The sequence below is a fragment of the Artibeus jamaicensis genome, unplaced genomic scaffold (assembly GCF_021234435.1).
Source record: "Artibeus jamaicensis isolate MK-2021 breed Jamaican fruit bat unplaced genomic scaffold, CSHL_Jam_final contig_465, whole genome shotgun sequence".
Lineage (NCBI taxonomy): Eukaryota > Metazoa > Chordata > Mammalia > Chiroptera > Phyllostomidae > Artibeus > Artibeus jamaicensis.
The window spans coordinates 13,216,693-13,238,663 of record NW_026521843.1 but is presented as its reverse complement, the minus strand read 5'-3'; the positions used below and the strand labels follow the sequence as shown (position 1 = coordinate 13,238,663).

The following is a 21,971-nucleotide window of genomic DNA, read 5'->3' as shown; positions in this document are numbered from 1 at the left end:
CGTTTGCTAGGGCTACTGCAACCAAGGACCACAGACTGGGTGGCTTAAAGCCCTACAAATGGATTGTTTCAGGGTCCTGGAGGCTAGACATCCAATGTCAAGGTGTTGGCGAGGTTGATTCCTTCTGAGGCTCTGAGAGAGCCTGTTCTATGACTCTCCCCCAGTTCCTGGCAGTTTGCTGGCAAATCCTCCAGAATGGCTCTGCCCTCTCCCCTCCTGGGTCTGTATCTCTTGTCCTCTTGTTACAAGGACACCAGTCATTTTGGATGGAGGGCCCACCCTACTCCAGTAGGACCACCCTCACTGATTACATCTGCAATGGCTCTATTTCTGAACAAGGTTGCTTTGGAAGGTACTGGGGTTCGGACTATAAGATTTCTCTGTTTTGGGGGGGAGGGCTTGTACAAGGCAACCCATAAAGGCAGTACATCTTTTCTTTTTAAAAAAGATTTTATTTTGCCCTGGCTGGTGTAGCTCAGTGGATTGAGCATGGGCTGCGAACCAAAGGATCACCAGTTCAATTCCCAGTCAGGGCACATGCCTGAGTTGTGGGCCAGGTCCCTGGTTGGGAGCGTATGAAAGGCAACCACACATTGATGTTTCTCTCCCTCTCTTCCTCTCTCCCTTCCCCTCTGTCTAAAACTAAATAAATAAAATTGTAGAAAAAATTTTATTTTTATTTATTTTTAAAGAGAGGGAAAGGGAGGAAGAGGGGGAGAGAAACATCGATGTGCGGTTGCCTCTTGTACGCTACCTACTGGGGACCTGGCCAGCGACCCAGGCATGTGCCTGACTGGAAATGGAACCAGCTGCCCTTTGGTTGCCAGGTTAGTGCTGAGTCCACTGAGCCACACCAGCCAGGGCAAGGCAGTATGTATTTTGTTTATTATATGACATGTCTCCTCAGTAGAATGTAACCTTCACAAGCAGGGATTTAGTTAAATTTGATAGCCTTACAGATATTGTTGTTGACTTTTAAATTAGGTTAAACTTTTGAACAGGCAATCATTTACATGGTTGAAAGTCAAAATGATATTAAAATGTACCTAGAGAAGTCTCATTTCCATTCCTGCCTCTGGCTATCCAGTCTTCCCTACCTCGGTAAGTCACTATTTTGATTAGTCCTCCAGAATTTTTTATGAAAATATATACATATGTGCATATATATGTACCCATATAGTCTTATTTTCGTACTTACACCAAAAATATCATTATATACATAGGCTGCACCTAGCATTGTTTCCTTGAAACTATTTCCTGGACACCATCCCATATCATTTTATAGAGAACTTCATCTTTGTTACAGTGCTTTGTATTGCTTCTTAGGGACATACTATATAGTTGATTTAATCAACCACCTATTCATAAACAGGGGCAGAGACCCACCAGGCACACCCACTGAGGGGCACAAAACTGTGCCTGGTCTCCCTGGCGCTGAGGTCAGGCTGGGCCTGTGCACCTGCTGAATCAGCACTTCCCTAGCAGACGGGGGCTCCTGAGAGCTGCTCTTCATTTGTTTATGTTTACTTTTCAGACAAGAAATTTAGTCCATAACATAGGCAACAGGAAAACTAAAATCACAAAAGAAAAATCAATTTATTTGCCAAAATGAGCTTGTTCTCCAATCTGAAATCCAGGGCGGGGCGGGGCGGGGTGGGGCTGCAGGCCAGGCTCCAGGACTCTGGCCTTCTTCTGCTTGACCTCTGTGCCTGTTCACATTCAATCAGATTCTCCCTCCGAACTTCGGATGAAGCTGCCTATGGATGTGCTGCCCTTTCTCCTTTCCAAACGAAGTTCGGTCGTCTGTCTCCACACCACTACACAGCAGAGGGTGACACCACCTATTAAGTCTGTGAGTCCTGTCTCAGTGTCTGCAGGGCTGACCTCAGCACAGCGTGGCGCAGAGCCCGAGGTGGCCTCCAGGGTGCGCTCTCATAGCCCCAGCTCACGATCAGCACGTCTTGTCCTGGATTCTGCCACCTTCCCTGTCCTTTAGTGGGAAGCTCTGGTTTCTCTCAGAAGCTCTTCATGCACTGCGTGGACCCTTCACAGAACTGGGTGGTTTTCAGGGCTAACTGGCAAGAGGAAAAAAGAGAGAGAAAATAAGCAGGATTCCCCAAACTGTGAAGCACAAAGCCCATTTTCTGAGGTCCTCGCCAGAGACAGGGTTTTTCCTTTGCATTTCAGGAGCTTCTTCCCTGGCCATGGCTGCACCTTGAGGGCAGCAGCAGGGCCAGGAGAGGAGGAGGGGGAAGGGTGCCCAGCAGCCCCCACTGTGGCTCTGCCAGGCTCCTGTCCAGTCCTTTCTGCGTCCTTCCCACTCTGCTCATGGAGCAGTGCTAACACTCACCTCCTTCAGGACAGAGCTTAGATGCAGGCGGGGACCCACCAGGTCACTGCCATGCTGGTCACTCGTCCAGTTCTGACTTCCATCCCCAGTCTGCACACTGCTGCTTCGCTCCAGAATCCATGGACACCAGCTTCTCTGTTCTGTCCCAAGCTCTTGGTTGTCATCAGTGAGGGGGCGGCTGGCTGTGGACCTGCTCCATGCTGGTGGCTTCAGAACGATGTGGTGTCTTTAAAGGAACACAGGGGAGGAAGAGAGTGAGTGAACAGCAGGTGGACTTTCTGCTGTGCCGAAATCAGTGCCTGGTGTTGTCTTTACTCACAGTCCTCTGAAGTGCTGTGTTGATTGGCAGGATGCACTTCTATTTTCTTCTCCTCTGGTTGCTCTTCCTGAAGAGGGTGCATGGAGTTGGCTGCACACGCACCTGGACCGGAAGGTGGGCGTGCCGTCCCTGTGCCCAGACGCACCCTGTTCGTGCTGCTCTGTGTCTGAGTCCCTCTCACCAGTCAGTTCAGGTCAGGACAGAGGCGGGACCAGCCGTCGTGGCTCCTCCCAGGCCTTCCCGACACCACCTGTCCGTCTGTCCTGCACACCACTGGTCTGTGCTCCTTGCCAGCTGAATTTGGAGGGACAGCAAGCCTCCGGGGCACTTGGTGGAACCACACAGCAGAGAAGCCCTGGGTCCCTGAGTCCCTGTGTGGAGAGGATGAGCCGTGGTGGCTCCCTGGCCCACATCGTGGGACACAAGGACCAAGTAGATTTCACCGAGCTCAAATGCTGAAAAGTTAGTTAGGACCACTTACCATTATGACTTTCATGGGCAGAGTCTCTGATGGGCAATTCAACTCTCCCTGGCTTGACTGCTGAGTAAGTGTCAGACTTTTGATGAGTCACTTTGTGTCCCTCATCTTCATTTAGCCCCTGGCTGAATGGGGTGTGTTGATTCCACCCACCAGCATTGCTTGTCCCTCTTCTCTGCCACGTTGGAAGATAAATCGAAGCCACCTGTGGAAGGAGAGCGCCTATGAAGATGAGGTATCATCATTACCTCATTCTGAGCACCCTTCTGCCAAGTACATAGAAGAAAATTATTAATCACCCCTTACCTGGACAGTGTAAGTATCACGTCTGCATCTATGATCTGCCGATGATTAAAAAGCACTCATTCCACTGATGGTGCCGCCCGATCATCGCACATCCTTGAGGAGGGTCACTCACAGGCACTGCTCCTTGACATCCTTCACAACCCAGCCGAGGTGCCCAGAAGGTCTTTAATGTACTCAGTAAAGTTTACTCCTAGGGTTTTTTTTTTTTTTTTTTTTTTGATGCAGCTGTAAATGGGATTGTTCTCTTAAGTAAGAGAACCACCCTTTCTGGTGGTTCGTTGTTGGCGCATTGAAAATGCAGCTGATTTCTGGGTGTTTATTTTGTGTCCTGCTACTTTACCGGATTCATGTCAGTTCTAGGAGCATTTGGTGGAACCTTGAGGGTCTCTGTGTACAGAACCTGCAAATAGTGACAGTGTCACTTCCTCCTTTGCGATGTGGACGCCCTTGTCCCCTTGTCCGGCTGCTGCCACGAGGACCCCAGCGCTGTGTTGGATGAGGGTGGTGAGTGCAGGCATCCCTGTCTTGCCCCCAGTCTTAAGGGAGACGCTTTCAGCTGTTGCCTGTTGAGTATGATGTTGGCCATGAGGTTGTCCTAAGTGGCCTTTGTGTTGACGTGTGTCCCCTTCATCCCAGTTGCTGAGAGTTCTTTGTCAGAAGTGCTCAATTTTATCAAATGCTCTTCCTTCATCTGTTGATATGATCAGGTGATTTTCACCCTTCATTTTGTTCATATGGTGTATCACAGTTATTGATTTGTGGATATCACACCAACCTTGCATCCTTGGACTGCAAGGAGCTTTGTTAAGTCCACTTGATTGTGGTGTAGAATCTTATACATGTTGCTGGATCTGGTTGGCTCAAATTTTGCTGAGAATTTGAGCGTCTGTGCTCAACAGGGATATTGCCTATAATTTTCTTTCTTTGTCGTGTCTTTATCTGGTTTTGGAATTAGCACAATGCTAGCCTTGTAAAAGCAGCTTGGGAGTCTTCCCTCCTCTGGAGTTTCTTGGAATAGTTTGAGAAAGACAGGTGTTAGTTCAAAGACTTCTTTGAGTGTTTGGTAGAATTCACCTGTGAAGCCCTCTGGTTCAGGACTTTTGCTTCTTGTTACTACTTCAATTTTATTCATTGGTCTATTGAGTTGGTCTATTCAGAATTTCCTCTTCTTCCCGATTCCATTGGAAAGGTGGTGTGTTTACAGGACTTCACCCATTTTGTACAGATTATCCACTGTGTTGGCTTGTAGTTGTTTGTACTGTTTCTTTATATGGCTTTGTATTTCTGTGGAGTCGGTTGTTCCTTCTTTTTCATGTCTGATTTTATTTGGGTTCTGTGTTTTTTTTTTCTTTTTCTTTTAAGTGATTTAGATAGAGAGAAGGGAGAGAGAGAGAGAAACATCAATCTGTTGTTCCACGTATTGATGCATTCATTAGTTGCTTCTGGTATGTGCCCTGAACAGGGATGAGACCTGCAACCTTGGCATGTTGGCACGACACTCTAACCAACTGAGCTCCCAGCCAAGGCAAGTCTCCTTCAGTGTTAAATGACAGCCTTGCTGGGTGGAGTAGTCTTGGTTGGAGGTCCTTGCTTTTCATCCCTTGGACTATTATGGGCCAACCCTTCTTGCCTGAAATGTCTGCTGAGAAATCAGCTGACAGACTTACAGGAGCCGCCCTGTAGGTAGGGCTCTTTCTCTTGCTGCTCTTAAGATTCTCTGTGTCTTTAATGTTTGTTCCCTTAAATATGATGTGTCTTGGTGGGAGCCTCTTTGGGTTCACTTGTTTGGGACTCTCTGTGCTTTTGGCCTTGTGTATCTTTTTCCTTCTCCAGATTAGGGAGTTTAAAAAATATATTTTCTGTACTTATTTTAAGAGCAAGAGGAAGGGAGAGAGGAAAAGAAGAGGAGAAACATCGATGTGCAAGAGATACATCCATCAGTTGCCTGTTGCATGTCCCCAACAGTGGACCTGGCCCCAACCCAGGCATGTGCCTTGACTGGGAATTGAACCAGTGACCTTTGGGTCCACAGGCTGGCACTGAGTCCACTGAGCCAAACCAGCCAGGGCTTTTTTTTTCCTTACCTGAAGACATGCTTACAGAGAAGAACGGGAGAGAAGAACATGGATCGGTTGCCTCCTGTGTGAGCCCCAACTGGGGACCCAACCCATCAGCTTTGTGGAAGACCCTCCAACGAACTGGCCCACCCGGCCAGAGCCAGGGTAGGGAAGTGTGTAGTCATGATCACCTCCAATAGGTGTCTGTCCCGTCTCTTCCTCTTCCTCCCCTGGTGCCGCTGTGATGTGGGTGTTGTTACACCTCATGTCGTCCCACAGGTCTCTTCAACTGTTTTCATTTTTAAATATTTTTCTCTGTTCTGGTTGTGTTTCCTGCCATCTTGACTTCCAAATAGCTGGTTTGATCCTCTCCTTCATCCAACCACTTATTCCTTCTACTATTTTCATTTCAGATGTTATGTCCTTCACTTCTAACTTATTTTTTTTTACTGCTTCTCTGTCCTTTTTCATGCTTACTATCTCTTCATTTCAGTCCTCACTAATTGCGTCCACTGTTCCCCTCAGTTTTGGGAGTATCCTTGGGCTCTGTTGCTGTGGATTCTCTCTGGTTGAGTTCCGGCGTGCACTGCATTTGGCTGTTTCTCTGGAGATTCCTTCTGTTTTCCACTTGGGGCTGCTGCTCTGTGTCCCCGCTTTGGCCGCCTCTCTGTGTTTGTTTCTGTGTATTAGGTAGATCTGCCACGATCCCCAGTGTTGGCAGGGCGGCCTCATGGTGTGGGTGTCCCGTGGGACCCAGTGGTACAGTCTCCTGATCGCCTGAGTCGGGTGCTCCAGGAACGTCCCTTGTGTGGGTCCTGAGGGCCCTGAGTCAGTCCAAGACTCTGCTGGGAGGCCAAGGTCACTGGGGCAGGACAGCTGGGAGCCGGGAGTGGTGCGGGGCGTGTCCCCTTTTCGTGTCTCTGCACTTCGGACCGGCCTCCCTGTGGCGGCCTCTTGAAATCCTTGGTTATAAGACTTCTCTTCAGCTGGTCTTCAGTTGGTTGTTCTGGTTTTTAATTGTAACTGCATTTTGGTCCTGAAAGGAGGCAAGTGTGATATGCAATTGCTCCTCTGCCATATTGGATCTCTCGAGATGTCCTTCCTTTAAGGAGGAATAATATTCTGTTTTATCCATCGGCCACGTTGAATTTACTCATTCACCTGTCAGTGGAACCCTTGAGTTGCGTCCACGTTTTGGCCACTGTGGGAAACGCCGCTGTGAACAAGGCCGTGCACGCATCTCTTCCAGATGCGCCTTCAGTTCTTTAGTTCTGGGGTTTTCATTGTGTTGCGGGGGAACCTCCATGCTGTTCCTCACAGCAGCTGCAGCAGTGAAGGATGTGAGGCCCGGGCTGGCTTTCTCTGCCAGAGTGGAATTAAAAAGTCCAAGTAGGCCACATGCCCGCACTTCAGGAGTCCAGGCCCCGCAGTCCCGTGAGAGCAGCCATGTGGAAGGGCTCTGCAGAGGGGCCCTGGGTTCTCAGAGGCCAGGGAGCTGCTTCCAGCTGCGGGTGAATCCTGGGTCCTTGGGATGTGGTGGTGGGACGAGAGCATGCTGGGGTCATGGGGCTGTGACCCTGTCACTGTGTCATGAAGAGGTTTGTCCCCTCGTATGTGCGGATCCTAGCAGATGCCTCCCTCCATTTGCTTCTTAAGAGAAGTGCAGTTGTGTTCAGATGTCCGCCCAGATGCGTGGTAACCGGCTGCCGGGCAGTCTCCTCCCAGCCTCTCCCTAAGGGCTGGGTGAGCCAGGCGGGCTGGGGTACATGGGAGGGTGGGTGGGTGGGCGGCTAAGGATCCCTTGCGTGGGGTAAAAATGCTGTTGGAATCATGAAGGGTTTTTAAAATTTTGTTCTGTGTCTGCTCCCACTCTAGAACGAAGCAGCCGAGTGAATGCTTAGCCCCCTCTCAGGGCAGCCCAGCTCTGCCTGCACCAGCACAAGAGGCCACCTGGACAGGACAGAGGCCCCACGGGGGGAGGAGATGGGCCACTTCTCTCCCAGCTGTGTGAGTCTGTCCCAGCAGTGGGTCCGTCTGCACTGCTGACGGCTGCTGGAGCCAGCAAGGCCTTTAGACACGACACTGACATGATCTGATTTATACTTTTTAAAGGTCACTCTGCATTATATGTCTATGTATTTTTAATAATCTAAATTTTTTCAATTAGAGTTGACATCTAGATTTAGATTCAGGTGCACCATGTAGTGGTTAGACATTTTAAGGTTACAGAGTGATTTCCCCAGTAAGTCTAGTAGGGGTGTCTATCAACTGGGTGTTCATCCTATTCACAAGAGCTCTCCCCTCAAAGGCCCCACCTTTTATTTATTTGTGATTTATCTCACTGGGGTGCCCCTGGTTCACACAAGGATTTGGTTTTCAGCAGCACAGTTGCATAGAACCTCATGTGTATATTGCACTGTCTGTTCACCCCCAAGTCAAGTCTCCTTCCATCACCATTGCCTCCCCCCTGGACCCTCTTCTCCCCTCCCCCCACCCCCTGGAGGTCACCCGGTGATTTGACATTTAAAATGATGTTTGAGATGCGTGTCGAGGGCACAGGCCATGGAGCTGCGATTTCCAACACATGTGCCTCGGCCCACTCGTGTGGCGCAGCAGTTTTTAAAACACCCCACACCTGACTGTTGATTCAGGGCACTGCCTTCTTTCCAAGGCTATTGCCATGTTTTCCTCTTTCTGTCTTTCTTTTTTCTCTTTTTCCTTTTTTCTCAGGTGCTTCTTTCTAAGGAATTGTGCTTTACGTTTTCTAAGATCTGAAACGGCCAAGCAGCATTTCTTTAGGCCCCAACTTGAAGCCAGGGCGTCATACTTATCGGGCACTGTAAGGGGACAGGCCTGTGCCCAGCCTGCACAGTTCGGTGCCGCGCCCCCTGGGGACCGGGCACACCCGTGGAAAATCGCTCGTGTAGACAGATGCACAGGGTGAGGTGTGGTTCAGGCACAGAGGGCGGGCACGTGGCCGGGAGGCAGGAGAGGTGGAGACTGGAGGCCCAGCACAGGCCCCGCAGAGGCCCATGAGCGAGGGGAGGGGACAGGAAAACAGAAGGCCCAGCAGGAGGGAATGGGAGGGGACAGGGGACAGAGAAAGGGACAGGACAGGGACCTTAGGAGGGACAAGGAAGGGGGACATGAGAGGCCAGGAAGGACAGGGTGGGGGGACAGGGGGAGCAGAGACAGGGGTAAAGAAGGGGGGATAGGGGACTGTCCATAAAAGGGGGCTGGTTTCCCTGTCACCTGTCCTTTCTCCCCTTTCTCTCCAGCTCTCACCCTTTCATGGAGGGTCCGCTGTCCCCTGCCCTCCCCCTCCATGGAGGGTCCCCTGTGCCCTACCTCCATGGAGGGTTCCCTGTGCCCTGCCTTCCCCCTCCATGGAGGGTCCCCTGTCCCCTGCCTTCCCACCTCCATGGAGGGTCCCCTGTCCCCTGCCCTCCCACCTCCATGGAGGGTCCCATGTCCCCTGCCCTCCCACCTCCATGGAGGGTCCCCTGTCCCCTGCCCTCCATGGAGGGTCCCCTCCCCCCTGCCCTTCCCTCCTCCATGGAGGGTCACCTGTCCCCTGCCCTCCATGGAGAGTCCCTGTCCCCTCCCTTCTTCCCTCAATGGAGGGTCTCTATCCCCCCTCCCCTCCCCCTCCATGGAGGGTCCCCTGTCCCCTGCCCTCCCCACCTCCATGGAGGGTCCCCTGCCCTCCCACCTCCATGGAGGGTCCCCTGTCCCCTACCCTCCCACCTCCATGGAGGGTCCACTGTCCCCTGCCCTCGCCCTCCATGGAGGGTCCCCTGTCCCCTCCCCTGCCCCCTCCATGGAGAGTCCCTGTCCCTTCCCTCCCCCTCCATGGAGGGTCCCTATCCCCCTCCCTCCCCTCACCCTCCATGGAGGGTCCCTATCCCCCTCCCCTCCCCTCACCCTCCACGGAGGGTCCCTATCCCCCTCCCCTCAGCCTCCATGGAGGGTCCCTATCCCCCCTCCCCTCCATGGAGGGTCCCTATCCCCCCCCCGGCTCCATGGAGGGTCCCTATCCCCCCTCCCTCCCCCTCCATGGAGGGTCCCTATCCCCCTCCCCGCTCCATGGAGGGTCCCTATCCCCCTCCCTCAGCCTCCATGGAGGGTCCCTATCCCCTCTACCCTCCATGGAGGGTCCCTATCCCCTCCCCCCCCCTCCATGGAGGGTCCCTATCCCCTCCCCTCTCCCTCCATGGAGGGTCCCTATCCCCCCTCCTCCCCCCTCCATGGAGGGTCCCTATCCCCCTCCCTCACCCTCCATGGAGGGTCCCTATCCCCCTCCCTCAGCCTCCATGGAGGGTCCCTATCCCCCTCCCCTCCCCTCACCCTCCATGGATGGTCCCTATCCCCCTCCCCTCCCCTCACCCTCCATGGAGGGTCCCTATCCCCCTCACCCTCCATGGAGGGTCCCTATCCCCCTCCCTCCCCCTCCATGGAGGGTCCCTATCCCCCTCCCCTCCCCTCACCCTCCATGGAGGGTCCCTATCCCCCTCCCCTCACCCTCCATGGAGGGTCCCTATCCCCCCTCCCTCAGCCTCCATGGAGGGTCCCTATCCCCCTCCCCTCCCTCACCCTCCATGGAGGGTCCCTCTCCCCCTCCCTCACCCTCCATGGAGGGTCCCTATCCCCCTCCCTCAGCCTCCATGGAGGGTCCCTATCCCCCTCCCCCTCCATGGAGGGTCCCTATCCCCCTCCCCTCCCCCTCCATGGAGGGTCCCTATACCCCTCCCTCCCCTCCCCCCTCCATGGAGGGTCCCTATCCCCCTCCCTCAGCCTCCATGGAGGGTCCCTATCCCCCTCCCCCCTCCATGGAGGGTCCCTATCCCCCTCCTCCCTCCATGGAGGGTCCCTCTCCCCCTCCCCTCCCCTCCCCCTCCATGGAGGGTCCCTATCCCCCTCCCTCAGCCTCCATGGAGGGTCCCTATCCCCCCCCCCCCCTCCATGGAGGGTCCCTATCCCCCTCCCCCTCCATGGAGGGTCCCTATCCCCCTCCCTCCCCCCTCCATCGAGGGTCCCTATCCCCCTGCCCTGCCCCCTCCATGGCGGGTCCCCTGTCCCCCCTCCACTCTCTCCTCCTTGGTGGGTCTTCTGTGTCCTGTCCCTGTCCCGTCACTCACAAGTCTCTTTGGGGCCTGCACCATGGTCTCCATCTTCACGTCTCCTGCTTCCGGGCCGTGGGCCGTGCCCGCCATCTGCACCCGAAGCACACGTCTCACCCTCCTTATCTGTCTCCCCTGGACCTGTGCTCTCACAACAGATCTCAGATGTCATTTAAATGTCAAATCCCGGGTGGTCTTTAAAAATATAAACCACATGATGCCGTTGTGCCTACAGCCTTCATGGCTGTGATGGCCTCTTCCACCCACCAGAGGCCCTGTAGCCGCCCTGCCCCCTGCCCTGCACCCTGGCCAGCCTGGCTGTGCCCTGCTGGGGGCACTTGCTGTTGCTTTGGGGGTGGCTTCCCCAGTTCTCCATGGGGCCAGCTCTGTCTCAATAGCCAAATCTCACTTTAAGTATGACAAGGTCTTGGGGAGCCCTTCCCTGCCACTGCTGGGGAGTCCCTGCAGCGGCCCCCGCCCAGCACTGTTTGGTATCAGGTGGCAACAGGTCACAGAAGTAACACAGGTCACAATGGTAAGACAGGTCATAGAGGTATCCTAGCAACTGTCCTGGGTCAGCCAGGGGGCCCAAGGTAACCAGTTGAGGCTGGATGAAGGGACCCCAGGCCAAGTTTTTCTAGGGCCCCTGGAAGCTGGGAGTGGCTTTGTCAGGGACATGGAAGGGAACAGTCCCCTAAGGAGAGGATGCTGCCAGCGCCCCACAAGCAAGGGACCAGGCTTCCTGGAGCCTCTGGGGTGGAGCGCAGCCCCATGAACCCCACTTTTCTTGCCACAGCACCTGGGAGTGCACCCTCTGTGCTGAGGGAGCTCCTTCTGAGTTGCTCAGGGCTGTGGGGGAAGACCCTTGTCATCCCTCTCACTCCCTAGTCCCATTGCCTGAGTCTGGTATCTTCCTGGCTCCTGGCATCTTCCCAGACACAGTGCCATTCTGTCCACCTGTCTGTCTCCCCGCCCCCTCTCAGCACCTGGAAGGGGGCCACAGAGGAGGGGACGCCACTCATGTTTCTGATTTCATAAAATTCGACTGTTGTCATAAAACTGACTCATGAACATATGATTCCTCAAATGTCTTAAAGCATCTCAAATAAATAAATTCACAAGTAAAAAAAATCTTTTCACTTTTTTGTCAAACCTGCATCTCAGATTTTGGTGCAGAGGTGCCACCGGGCCGCCTCCTGGAGGGGGCAGGTCCTGCCTGCACACCAGGCTCTCACAGGATGTGCCATTGTCCCCATTCCCACAGGCCGGCCCTTTGGTGCTCCTGCTGACCCCCGGTGCTCCTGACGCCTCACGGTCACCCGCCTGCTGTGGCTTCTGGCAAGGCTGGGGGCTTCCCATCCTGGGCCATCACAGCCCTGGTGACCTTAGCTCCTTGAGGTCTCATTCTTGGTTCTTTCTTACTTGGGGATGAGGAATGTGGCCACCGGAAGTAGGGGCAGCTCGGATGCTGTGGCTCGTGGGTGCAGGCCCGTGTGGGGAGTGGATGGTGTGGAGCAGCCCCTCCTGAAGCCGCTGCTAGCCGGCCTGTTGCCTGGCCATGCCCTTGATGGCAGCTCCCTTCTGGTTTTGTTTGAGGCTGTCAGGGAAAGTGTCGGGGACAGAGTGATGTCAGGTGTCTGGTTGGTCTCCTTGGGATTAAGCAAGCAGGTGCTTTGGAGGCAGGAGGGGCAGACACAGCTGCCCATAGCGGGGTGCTGTTCCCCTCGGGAAATGCTTGTCCTCAGCAAACACCAGCCGATCCAAAAGCAGTTCTGCAGAGGGATGGGTTTTCCTTCCAAAGGTGAGACTCTAAAAACTAAGATGCAGCGAGGGCTCTGTTGGGAAAACCCGGATGAACCAGTCCTGCAGAAGGTGTCTGTTAGGAGCTCCACACTGTGTCTGGGAAGCAGGAATGAGGGGCACAGTGGCAGATTCCAGGCCAAAAAGTATCCACATTCCTCACTGACATTTCAGCCATGGCTATGAAGACCCACAGGAAACAGCAGCTGCCCGGGCCCCCGTGGTGTTGTGGGGCCAGCCACCCCCCTGACTTGGGTAGAAGAGCATTCCGACGAGACTCTGTGATCCTGAGACTGATGGAGAGGTTGCCCTGCCTGCCCTGCCTGGGGCCCTCTTTCTTTCACGTGGCCAGGCTTGGCCGGCCATGTGCTCAGCTGTCCCTGAGTCACTGAGCAGCTCTCTGGACACTGAGCTAGGACCAGAGCAGTGTCCAGGGCCCCCTTCAGACGCCCTTATCATGGAGGGGACAGCCTTTGTTTCAGAGCAATCACTTCCCAGTAGCAGCCCTGGGGTTGGACCCTCACCTCCTCCCCCAGGCCATTAACAGTAGCCACTGATTTCCTGTCCACAGCCCCAGGCTGCAGTGAAACTCAGAGTCTTATCTCTTGGGAGGTTTTCTTCCAACTGCACCCAACGGCATCTCCAGCAGGAGTCAGCATTGATGTTTCTGGTCCTCTCAACCCCAGAGCAGCCTTTCATGTCCTCTGTCTGTCCCTGTCCCACCACACCTGTCAATCAGCTGGTGATTGTCACAAGCCCTGTGTGTGGGCTTCACGACCTCCCTCCCTCACCTGCACAACCTCTGGCTCATGTACAACTTCTTCACTGAGAGGAGACAACAGCAGCAATGTGGGTGGTGGGCATCAGCCCATTTACAGATGAAGGGTTTCAATACATTTACATAATTTGCTTCAGCCTGGTACTTTAGCTGACCATGGAAGAGGCTGGAGGGAACCTCTCTCTTCTTGTCCAAACCCTTTGACACTGGGGCGCACAACCATCTCCTCTCCCCCCTGCTGCTGTCCCCTGGAATCGCCACCACGTGCAGTTGGGGCCTTACCTGCCTTGTGCTTTCCTGGTCCCAGGCCCTCTGGGGTCCTTGCTGAGGGGGTGGCAGGAAGGGATGAGTCTGCCCTCCATCTGCGCTGCCTCAGCCCTGATGGTCCCTGCTCTGCAGACAACACGGTCCTGAAGGAGGAGGGAGAGAAGAGGCATGTTTGGGGGGGGCTGTAAGGCTGGAGCTGGGGTGCAGGTGGGAAGGCAGGAGGGAGAAGGTGCTGTCACCATGGGTGAGCCTGGGCACCATGCCAGTGCCTGTCTGTTGGGACCTGGGACTCCTTCCCGCCAGCACCACGAAAGAGGACTGGGACTTACACTCCAGGCAGGAAGCATGAGATGCCTGGTACCTCTGCAAATGACTTCTCATGGAGCTTTAGTCTCTGTACCTGTAAAATGAGGCTGGCAGCCCTGCTGACCTTGGGATTGCTGTGATGAGGGACACGGGTGAAGCTTCTGCTACTATGGGTTCCAGCATCAGGGCTCCAACCACCCAGCAGGCCCTTTGGGTGGATCAGGCTCCACTGGCTGGAAGGGCAGGAGGTGGGGGTGGGGCAGAAACACTCCCCCACTGCTCCCTTTGCCAGGGGGAGGCTTCCAGTTGCTGCTGCTCAGTCATCTTTCGAATCCCTTCCCTGTGAGTTTGTGTCCAGGTTGTCGGGGTGTCTTCCTGCCTCCAGATCAGTCCTGAGGAGTAAATCCCAGCTGCCCTAGAGCAGCCGTCCAGGTTTGTCCAACTCGTTGCAGACTGGATTCTGTGCCTCCTTTTCTTGGCGGTACAGTTCTTTCTAAGGGATGTGGGGTCATAGCTTTTGCGCCTCCTCATCCTGCAGGTGCTGGCGGTGAGCTAACACTGTGCCCCTGCCAGAGCTTCACCTCCTGCAGTTCCATCCACACGGGTCCCAGCCCTCCCGGACTCCGAAGCCACAGCAGTGTCCCAGACCAGGGGGCACCCCGGGCTGGACCCCAAGGGCACACAGACATATGGTTTGGAGAAAACAAGGGTTCTTTAGTATTCATGCAGATTCTGTGCTGGACAAAAAGACTCTGTCCTTATCAAGTATTTTTTATTAAAGATTTTATTTATATCTTTTTAGAGCAGGGAAAGTGGGGGGAGGAAGAGAAACATCAGTATGTGAGAGAAACATTGATTGGTTGCCTCTTGCATGCCCCCAACCAGGAGCCTGCAACCCAGGCACTTGCCCTGACCAGGAATCAAATCAGTGACCTTTTGGTTTGTGGGGAGATGCTCAACCCATTGAGCCATACCAGTCAGGGCTTATAAAGCATTTTTTAGTGTAAAAAAAAAGGTATTTATTGGAAGCATTTTAGTTAATCTGAAGGTTCCCATAGACTAAAGCCTGAGAATGTAAGAATAGCTACTCTTATGCCAGAACTTAGTTTTGCTTTGTCCTGTTAATTTTCATTTCAGGTTTGTGTAGATACTGTATCCCCTCGTATTTAACACAAACATAAACGGATCTCACTGTAGAGAATGGCGTCTCTCCCAATTTTCCAGAGTTTTGCACTTTATCACCCCACATCTCTTCCTCTTCTCCTTTCCCTCCTCCCCCTCCCTTCCCTGTCTCTCAGATAAGAAACCACTGGTGACACTTTCTACCAGTTACGTCCCAGTCACTTAATGATCATATTTTGTAACTGAACTTCCTGTCTCCTCTGCTGCTTAAGTGGGTGGTGACGCGGGCATGTGAGGATCTGTCAGGCCATGGAGGCCACTCGCCCTTGTTGGCACCTTGCATGACCTCAAAACATCCATGTTGTGTGGGACTCTCTGTGCTTCCTGGACTCACATGTCTATTTCCTTCACCAAATCAGGGGAGTTTTGTTTCGTTAGTTTTCCAAATAAGTTTTCAATTTCTTGCTCTTCCTCTTCTCCTTCCAGTACCCATAGGATCTGAACACTGGTATGTTTGGAGATATCCCAGAGACTCCTTACTCTATCCTTGTTTTTTTGGTTTCATTTTTCTTCTTGCTGTTCTAATTGAATGTTCTTTTCTTCCACATGTTCCGAGTTATTGATTTGATTCTCTCCACTGTTGACTCTCTGTACATTTTTCGTTTTTTCCTACTTAGTTGAGAGATCTGCCTGGGTTGTTTTTATGCTGTTGAAGTACCCAATGAGTTTGTTGAGCACCCTGCTAACCAGTGTTTTGAACTCTGCATCTGACAGATTGCTTAACTCCATTTTGTTTAGTTCTATTTCTGGGGTTTTGTTCTGTTCTTTCTTCTGGGCCATGTTTCTTCGTCTGCCCATTTTGGCAGCCTCCCTGTGTTTGTTTCTCTGGATTAGGTAGAGCTACTTTGACTTCCTGTCTCAGTAGCCTGGCCTAGTGTAGAAAAGCGCACTGGTAAACTGTGGGCTCAGAAAGGGGACAATGGTCGCTGCCAGGCCTCTGGAATTTTGTCCAGGAGGGAGCTGTCCCCTGGCACTTGCCCTGATGCCACACAGTTCAGTTTTCCCGCTATGCTGTGGTGCCCTTCCAGCTGCTGTCCTGGTGCTGGAGCCCAGAGGGAGTGAGTCTGTGCAAGTCCTCAGTCAGTTAGGGGCTCTTTAATAGGAGACACCTGAGAATCCTGCGTTTTTTTCTGACTCCCCAACGCCCACTCATTTATACAGCCAGAAGTAATTGGGTCTTCTCTCCTTGCACTGGAACCCTGGGAAGGAATCCCTCTCTCCCGAGGTATCCCTCCCAATTTTTATCCACCACTCATGGGTGTGGGACCACTGGTTCCACATCTCCATGTCTCTGTGCATCTCCATGCCTGCATCCCTCCCACCCGCCTTGATGAATGTGTCTTCTCTAATTCCTTGGTTGTTCGATTTCCACACAGCTTGATTTTCTGGCAATTCTGGGTAATAGTTGTTTTGTCATTGAGTTGTAATTTTTGCTGTGGTTGTGGGAGGAGGTGAGCTGTGTTTACCTACACCACCATCTTGACTGGAAGTTCTAACCAGTTTTTAAAAGTACAACTCAGAGTTCCGCCAAGATGGAAGCACCTTGCTTCCGTGCACAACCAAATCTAAGAACAACTATTTTTAACAACAATAAACATAACCAAACCACACTGAAAATTGAAAATACAGAGTCCAAAAAAAAACCTGAAATGCTCAGCTAACCTGGTAAGAGGGGCAAAGCCAGCAGTGGAGCGGGTTGACTCAAAAAGATCCCTGACCTGGTGGTGCGCAAGCAGCCGAAGGCTTGGTTCGCGGGCTAGCTACAGGAGCACACAGGGAAGAGGCGCGGCTGGCTCTTTGTGGTAGGTCGCACATTTGCGTGCAGATAAACCAGTGAAGAGGCGAGCTTTGTGACTGCTCGGCGCAGGGCAGCAGTCTCCCACGATTCCACTTGGATAAACAGGCCAGGGCGAGTGGTGGGACAAACTGGGCTAGCGGAGAGGACAGCCATTGCTCCCTCTCTGACCCCGCCCCCACACGCAGCGTCACAAACCAGCGACCTGGGTGGCCCCGCCCTGGTAAAGAACTAAGGCTTCGCTCCTCTTACTTACCGGCGTGAACAGACCAAAAATGGCTGAAGAACAACTCAGAGCCCCGGAGCCGATAAATCTAAGCAATGAAGAAATAGCAAAACTTTCAGATGCACAGTTCAAAATACTGGTTATCAGGATCCTCAAAGAACTGGTTGATTTTAATCACAAATTAGAGAAACATATGAAATTTAAACTAATTGAAATGAATGGTAATGCAAAGGGAAACCAATAGTAATGGAAAGGAGACTGGGACTCAAATCAAAGGAGTATACCAGAAGGAAGGAAAAAATTACCAAACAGAAAAGAATGAAGAAACAAGAATTTAAAAAAATGAGGAGAGGCTTAGGAACCTCCAGGACATCTTTAAACATTCCAACGTTCGAATTATAGGGGTACCAGAAGGGGAAGAGTCACGAGTGAAAAGCTTACTTGAACAAATAATAAAAGAGAACTTCCCCATTCTGGCAGAGGAAATAGACTTCCAGGAAATCCAGGAAGCTCAGAGAGTCCCAAAGAAGTTGGACCCAAGAAGAAACACACCAAGGCACATCATCATTACATTAGCCAAGATTAAAATGAAGGAGAGAATCCTAGAAGCAGCCAGAGCTAAGGGGACTCTCACCTGCAAAGGAGTTCCCATCAGACTGTCAGCGGATTTCTCAAAAGAGACCTTCCAGGCAAGAAGGGGCTGGAAAGAGGTATTCCAAGTCATGAAATCCAAAGACCTACAACCAAGATTGCTCTATCCAGCAAAGTTTTCATTTAGAATGGAAGGACAGATAAAGTGCTTCTCAGATAAGACCAAATTCAAGGAGTTCATCATCACCAAGCCCTTATTATATGAAATGTTAAAGGGACTTATCTAAGAAAAAGAAGTTAAAGAAACATGAACAGTGAAAGGACAGCAAACTCACAGTTATCAACAACCACACCTAAAACAAAAGCAAATTAAGAGGACAGCTGGATCAGGAGTGAACCATAGAAATGAAGATCACGTGGAGGATTAGCAACAAAGGAGTGGGAGAAGGAGAAGGGGGGAGAAGGTAGAGAAAATAAGTAGCATAGACAGTAGATAGAAAATAGATAGGGGAGGGTAAGAATAGTAGGGGAAATACAGAATCTAAAGAATTTGAGACACGTGGTCATGAACTAAAGGGGGAAATGGTGGGGGAGGGGTGTGCAGGGTGGAGGGGAATGGGGGGAATAGAACAAATGTAATGGCATAATCAATAAAAAAGTTTTTAAAAAAGTACAACTCAGTGACCTTAATTACAGTCACATGTATGTTAGAAATCAACCTCCTATATTTTCTGTGATATATTTAATTGTGGAAGGTTTGTTATGAAAATGGAGAAATAGCAGTTTTTCATATGTGCTGCTGGGTGTCCCGGCCTCCGTGGCCCTGTGCTCCCAGCAAGAAAACAGCTCCATTTCCCTGAGAATATCCTGGACCAAACGGTAAAAATCACTCATTGTATTAGACCTTGGTCATTGAGTACACGTCTTCTCAGCGCCGGGTGGTGAACAGGAAGCGTGCGGAGGGCACTTCCACCACGTCTGCCATCCAGTGTGATTGTCACGCTGTGAGCTGGCCTGGCCGGGATTTCCAGGGAACGCTCTCGTTACAGGAAAGAAGGGCTGACAAACCATGGTGTTTAATCTTGGGTGTTTGGCAGACATTTTCTGGAAGGTTATCCAAGTCAGTCTGCACTTTAAGAACAACGACGGGCAGTATTTGTTGCCAGTGATAAAATGTGAGCTTTTAAGCAAACGTTAGACTTTTGGAAAAATTGTATTGAGCGGGACAGCGTTCCACTACTCAGAGGCTTGGCTGGTAAGACTGGTGATGGTTCAATAAATGTGGTTACTGTGTAATGAAGTGTGTTAACATTCAGAAGATCTCACCTGATTTGGACCTGATTTTTTCCAAACAACCGATCCATGACGTGCAGAACAATTCATTCAAAGTTCAAGACAGACCAATGTTTTTTTTAAATTTAATTATTGTTCAAGTACAGTTTTCTGTTTTGTTTTGTTTTTTTTTTTAAACTCATCCCAGCCCCCTCCCCCCAGACCAATGGGTTTTAACATAGCGGAGTTTGAATAGTTGGTTGGTATGGTTTCAGATCCCACATCCTAACTAATCCTGAAGAAACTACCACTTGCTGAGTTGGGGTGTAGTGCCTGAGACTCAGCCGCACGGTCTGAAGAGGCCATAAAACAAGAGCTAAAGTGACTGGAAGGCTCACTAAGTGAAGCAGCACAGGGCCCCATCCCTTGATTATATGTTCAATATATGTAATGGTTAGACTGCCGTCAGCCTGTAGATCCCGTGGTCTGGATTCTTCTGGCATAAGAGCCATAAGTGGATGTTCAGGACAGACTGAAAAAGACCTGAAACCAAGTCCTTAACAAAATGCTTGTCTTGTAGGTCACCATCCCACTGTTTTGTGACCCTTTGAAAAAGGCACAGTATGACAAAGATGAGGAAACAAGAACTCTTCTTCAGTGTGAGGCTGGTACTTCATTTCTAACTGTTATGCAGTTCCAGGACCCAGGAGCAACAGGAGTTGCGTTCCACTGAGCTGATTTGTGTTACCAACCTTCTTGCAGGCAAGATGCAGACAATGAAAGAATTTAAAGAGGTTGAGAAGGCCAAACTGCATTCCAGATGTCCAAGAATTTCTAATTCAAGGTGCTTTGTGACTTCAGATGAGTGGCTTAGACTCCCTATAAGTTACTTAGAGAGTGAATTTTGTAAAGGGAGCAGGTAATGGTTAATATTGTAGAAATGGGAGGACTTCCGCCAAGATGGAGGCGTAGGTAGAGATGCCGTGCTTTCTCACACAACCAAGTTTAGAGACAACTAAATATTAGCAACGGAAAACACAGGCAGAACACAGAAAATTGAACTTTTCAGAAGTCTGATAACAACAAATTCTTCATTATGACCAGTAAGGGGCAAAACCAGCAGCTGGCGGAGCGGGGTAGCACAGGAAAACTTGGTCAGACGGACTCAGGCGCTCGGAATCCAGGCGCAGGGTTGGACCTAGTGAGAGACCCAGCGACCACGGGGAAACAGCGAGGGAGCAGGGCTGCGGGTTGACTGTGGTCTCGCATTTGTGCACGCATAGACAAGCGAGGGAGTGGGTGATTGGACTGGGACCCAGTGGGTCCCCACGGTGAGCGGCAGCAGAGGGCGCCACCATTTCCCCCGCTCTGACCCCACCTCCACATACAGCGTCATAACCCAGCGACCTGAGTGGCCCGGCCCTCGAGAACCACCTAAGGCTCTGCTCCTCACCCAGCGGTACGAAACAGCAGAGGGGGCCGCCATTTCCCCACTCTGACCTCGCCCCACATACAGCGTCACAACCCAGTGACCTATGAGTCCAAGACTCCTCTCCTTATACTTAATGGGCGCGAACAGACCAAAAGTGGCTAAAGAAGATCTCAAAGCCCCAGAGCCTATAAATCTAAGCAATGAAGAAATAGCAAAACTTTTAGATGCACAGTTCAAAACACTGGTGACCAGGATGCTCACAGAACTGGTTGATTATAGCCACAAATTAGAGAAACATATGAAGGCGAAACTAATTGAAATGAATGGAATTGCACAGGAAACCAATAGCGATGAAAAGGAAACTGGGACTCAAATCAATGGAGTGGACCAGAAGAAAGCAAATAATGGCCAAACAGAAAAGAGTCAAGAAGCAAGAATTAAAAAAATGAGGAGAGACTTAGGAACCTCCAGGTCATCTTTAAACGCTCCAACATCCGAATTATAGGGGTACCAGAAGGGGGAAAGGAACAGCCACCAGTGGAAAACTTATTTGAACAAATAATAAAGGAGAACTTCCCCAATCTGGCAAAGGAAATAGACTTCCAGGAAATCCAGGAAGCTCAGAGAGTCCCAAAGAAGTTGGACCCAAGAAGAAACACTCCAAGGCACATCATAATTACATTAGCCAAGATTCAAATGGAGAGAATCCTAGAAGCAGCCAGAGCTAAGGGGACAGTCACCTACAAAGGAGTCCCCATCAGACTGTCAGCTGATTTCTCAAAAGAGACCTTCCAGGCAAGAAGGGGCTGGAAAGAGGTATTCCAAGTCATGAAATCCAAAGACCTACAACCAAGATTGCTCTATCCAGCAAAACTTTCATTTAGAATGGAAGGACAGATCAAGTGCTTCTCAGATAAGATCAAATTCAAGGAGTTCATCATCACCAAGCTCTTATTATATGAAATGTTAAAGGGACTTACCTAAGAAAAAGAAGTTAAAAAAACATGAACAGTGAAAGGACAGCAAACTCATAGTTATCAACAACCACACCTAAAACAAAAGCAAACTGAAAGGATAGCTAGATCAGGAGTGGAAACATAGAAATGAAGATCTCAAGGAGGGTTAGCAACAGGGGAGTGGGAGGAGGAGAAGGGGGGGAGAAGGTAGAGAAAATAAGTAGCATAGACAGTAGATAGAAAATAGATGGGGGGGCAAGAATAGCATGGGAAATATAGAATCTAAAGGACTTGAGACACATGGTCATAAACTAAAGGGGGGGTAATGGTGGGGACGGGGTGTAGGGTGGAGAGGAATGAAGGGGGGAATAGAAAAACTGTAATGGCATAATCAATAAAAAATAAATTATTTAAAAAATATTGTAGAAATGAAGGAATCCATTGGAATTGGGAAACTTTTCTTTGAGAGAATGATGCAAACTTCTTGAGAGAGTTATTATATTTTTAAGTTTCATTTTGCAATGAGAAGTCTACTGTAAGACTTCCAGCCAAGATGGAGGTGTAGGTAGACACACTGTGCATCCTTGAGCAACCAAAAGAAGGACAACAGCAATTTAAAAACAAAAAATAACCAGAACTGACAGAAAATTGAACTGTATGGAAGGGAAGTCCATCAAACATGTAGTTAAAGAAGACAGATTCATCCAGGCCAGTAGGAGGGGTGGAGACAGGCATC

At 50.9% G+C, this 21,971-nt stretch overlaps 1 long non-coding RNA gene across 2 annotated transcripts; it reads left to right on the top strand.

Moving 5' to 3' along the window:
- Window positions 1-1,711: 1,711 nt before the first annotated feature.
- On the top strand, window positions 1,712-20,502 carry LOC128627725 (uncharacterized). 2 transcript variants are annotated; one of them, XR_008392029.1, is made up of 3 exons: window positions 1,712-1,852; window positions 2,501-3,462; window positions 19,428-20,502. It is a non-coding gene; the product is annotated as an uncharacterized LOC128627725 (long non-coding RNA). The 2 variants fall into 2 exon arrangements; XR_008392030.1 differs by lacking the exon at window positions 19,428-20,502 and adding an exon at window positions 7,386-7,970.
- Window positions 20,503-21,971: the final 1,469 nt, after the last annotated feature.